The sequence below is a fragment of the Protobothrops mucrosquamatus genome, unplaced genomic scaffold (genome assembly GCF_001527695.2).
Source record: "Protobothrops mucrosquamatus isolate PMUCROS unplaced genomic scaffold, P.Mucros_1.0 scaffold149, whole genome shotgun sequence".
In the NCBI taxonomy this organism is placed as follows: Eukaryota; Metazoa; Chordata; class Lepidosauria; order Squamata; family Viperidae; genus Protobothrops; species Protobothrops mucrosquamatus.
The window spans coordinates 752,057-756,275 of record NW_015386514.1 but is presented as its reverse complement, the minus strand read 5'-3'; positions in this window follow the sequence as shown (position 1 = coordinate 756,275).

Here is a 4,219-nt window from a genome sequence, read left to right as displayed (position 1 = left end):
GTATTGTAATCTTAATAAATGCTTTTAGGAGAAAACATGCCTGAAAGTCCTTTTAAGTGTTTCGTTATTCAGACACATGACAGAGCTATTACCAGAACTGTGGGGAATTGGAGAAGGAGGGAGGCTGTTTAATGAATATCAATGGGCTAGCTCTTCCAAAAATACTTTAACTAAATTGTTTCTTTTGTTCCAAATAATATGCACAAAAATAGAGGAAGAATTATTTGATGATCCAAATGCACTGACTTGGAAAGTTAGTTGGCAAAGGAAAAAAGCTAGAGTAAGACTGAAGAAAACAGAAGCTTTGACCTATTAGAGGGGATATTATATTATCAATTAGATATTTGAATATGTTTAAGAATAGATTGCTAGAAATAGAAATATTATTATAACTAGATAAATAAGATTGGTAATCAGAATATCATATTTTGGCATGAAAAGGGAAATAGGAAAATGCTAAGAAGTTTGAATAAGGGAAGCTTTTGGTTACCCAAGTATAACTTGTTTTGAAACTATAAACTATGTCAACCGGCATGTAGACCTGCACCCAGCGCACTTAACGATGAGAGCGTGGGAAGCACGTACTCGATTACCATGGAGAAAGAGACTAGGTAACAAAAACTTTGCGCACTCACCGGAAAAGACCGGCATTGGAAAGAAGCAAGACCTACGGTCCGGAGCCCCCTCGGTTGAGCACCGGCAGGCATGCTCGTCGCAGGCAAGGGAACCCATCGATTTCAACGCCCCTCCGCCCGATTTACTGAACAGCCCTCCACACCATGACCAGCATTTGGGAGCAAGGACAGTACGCACGCCGCCCGGGGGATGGAATGGCTACCATCCCAGGGGCCGTACAAACCCCCCCCGCCCAGGACACGACAGTGGAGACAGCAAGAAAGGGGGAGGTAACATCTTTGAGACCCCCACCATGCCACCGCACCTGTTCGGACTGGCGCAATGTAACCACACCCCCGAAGGACACGCAAGGGGCTAACCATAGGACTAGTAACGCGCTCCCAGGCAGCAGCGCAGCGAAGGCGTGAGGAGGAGAAAGCCACCGGCAAACTAGGAACGGCATCGGGCCCCGTAGAAGGAGAGAAGGGAGGTTGCCGATTGGATGTAGTATCGGAACGGGTGCCTGTGGGAACACCCACCACCCCCACGGTTGAACAACAGAACCTGCGGACTGATCTGGGTGATGGGTTGGGGGTTGGTGGGAGGGATGGGAGGAAGGTCCCCATTGGAGGTAGGAACGGCACGGGTATCAGTGAAATGAAAGGAAAGAACACAGTGGAGGTTGTGAGTGGATGCAGGCTCCCTAGGACTGGTATCAGTGAAATGGAAGGAAAGAACACAGTGGGGGTTGTGAGTGGATATAGGATCCCTAGGACTGGTATCAGTGAAATGGAAGGAAAGAACACAGTGGAGGTTGTGAGTGGATGCAGGATCCCTAGGACTGGTATCAGTGAAATGAAAGGAAAGAACACAGTGGAGGTTGTGAGTGGGTGCAGGATCCCTAGGACTGGTATCAGTGAAATGGAAGGAAAGAACACAGTGGGGGTTGTGAGTGGATGCAGGATCCCTAGGACTGGTATCAGTGAAATGGAAGGAAAGAACACAGTGGAGGTTGTGAGTGGATGCAGGATCCCTAGGTCTGGACTTCACCAAAGGGAAAGTGGGGGTAGTCATGATAAACATCAAAGGGGTGGAGATGGAATGGCCCCCAAGGATCGTGAAAGGGTGAATCAGCCCAAGGACGGGAGGCGTGTTCCAGCCTGGGAAAGCAGAGGAGGCCCACCTGAGATACGGACACAAAAAAGGAGGGAGGAGGGCGGCAACACACATGTAGGTAAAGGAGGTAAGGAAGAATTAACTCAGTTTGCAGATGAGGCCAGGATTGGCCAGCCGGGACCTGTCACGAGATCTAGGAGCCGTGCGCAGACATGACTGTATTTATAAGCAAGCTCTCCCAGCATCCTGATTATACCCTGACGATGATGGCAGTTTTAGGCCATCAAAAGCTTGGTTTTATTTATTAAAACTGTATTGTTTTATACTTCCTGGTGATCACTTTGTTGTCTTTTAAATATATATATATATATTCTGAGGTTTTCGTGGGTGTTTGTATGTAGGTCTTTGGTTATTTGGGTTTTCTCCCGCATAAAATTGGAAGTGTCTTGGCGACGTTTCGACGAAGTCCCATTCGTCATCTTCAGGCTGGTGTTTTCGGCTTCGTACTTCTAGGAGCAAATATATATATTTGTGTACCTAAGAAGAGTTGGAAGAGCTTTCCTCCAGGTCCTTCTTCCTAAAGAGTTTTTATTTATTGCCTCCCTTTTCTGGGACAGAAATTTTTCAGAGGCCAGGTTTATCTGGAACCCTGTTAGAATTTTGAAATGGTACAAAAACCTGACTTTCTTAGAAGGCTTTTGAAAATCTGATTTGGGTTTGAGTTTCCTTTAGTAGCAATGCTGATTGGCTATGCTTTCATAAAACTGTTGTTTGATTTTGGGTTGTTTGAAAAAAGCAGGAAAGAAAGTATTGATGCTTTTAAACTTGGGTATTAGAGAAGACCCTTGAGCAGGGGTGTCAAACTCGCAACGTCACATAACGTGTCGTGACATGACATTTTGCAACTTTTTCCCCATTGCCGACAATGGGGTGGGTGCTGTTTTGGCGTAACACATCCAGCCCACAGGCCAGCAGTTTGACACCCCTGCCCTTGAGCATCCCATGGACAGCCAAGAAAACAAACCAACTGATCATCAAAGAAATCAACTCAAAGTTCTCACATAATGTACATATGACCAGGTTCAAATTGTACTACTTCAGGCTCGTTATACAAAGACCTAATTCTCTGAAGAAAGCCCTAATGCTAAGAAGGTGGAAGGAAAGAAAAGAAGAGGAGGACCAGCAACCAGATGGATGGACTTGGTTACACTTGCAATGGGTGTAAGTGGAAAGCTTGAAAAACCAAGTTAGGGAAAGATTGTCATGAAGAAAAATCTACTTATGTGGTTGCTTAGAACTGATGCTGACTTGATGGCACATATTCAAACAGGATGGGGGAGAATTTTAGCCACTCAGAGTTCTACTGGAGTGAAATATAAGAAAAAATATAATAAGAAAATAAGAAAAAATAAGAAAAAATATATAATAAAATAATAATCAAGGGAAAATTCTGGTGGATGCAGAAAAGGGTCAGAAAAAGGGCTACCGCCTATCGGCAATCCATAAAACATTGTTTTCCCACTCTGCATCATAATATAATAAATAATTTAAATGCAATTAAGCCAATACTTAACAATTATTTTGGCAACTTGCTAAAAAAAGGGAAATTCAATTGTTACTGTAGGGCGACTTTATAACAGAAAGTTGATATAAAAATATTTATAAGTAAAAATGAAATCAATAGAATACAATAAGGGAAACAGAATGAAATCATACTTTAAATAGCCATGATCATCAAAACTTTGAACAGGTACATAAGGTTGCAAATCATATTCCTATTTCCATCTCTTCAGATTTCAACTAGTCATATGGGCCAGGATAGCATCATTTGCATTAATTCACCTGGAAATAAAATATTACATACATGCCGTAACCATTCATAACAAGGTGGTTTTCCTTGTTAGCACATATTAACAAGATTCCTTACAATCACAATTTTGCAACATTCACACTTTGCATTTTTGTTACTGTGTGTCCTTGAAAGTCCTTCTCCTACTGATCACCTCAGAATTTTTCACTTTTGATGTTGATGCTTTGTTTTATTCAATTTCTGTATTAGGGTTTTTATTTTATCACTGCTTAGTAGCGGTATGGCTATGCAGGGCATTTTCAGAGCCTAAACATGTAATTGCAGCAAAAATAATTCTATTTTCTTGCATCCATGCAACATCTACTATTGTAAAAACTAAATTTAATTCAGACTTGCTGCTTATCTAGCACCAAATAAATCCTGCCAAATGTCCAACTGTATAAACAAGTGTATTTTAAAGGGGCTATATTTGATCTTGATTATAATTAAATAGACAGCTCCAAGTGATTAGGGCTTATAGCAACTAATGTCTTGGCATTCAAAGCAATGTACAATGTGTCTTGCAATATCAGCTTTTCAACTGGGCTAGATTAACCACAATGCAAAATATTTATTTATTTATTTTATTATTCCAATTTGTATCCCGCCCTTCTCCCGAAGGACTCAGGGCGGCTCACA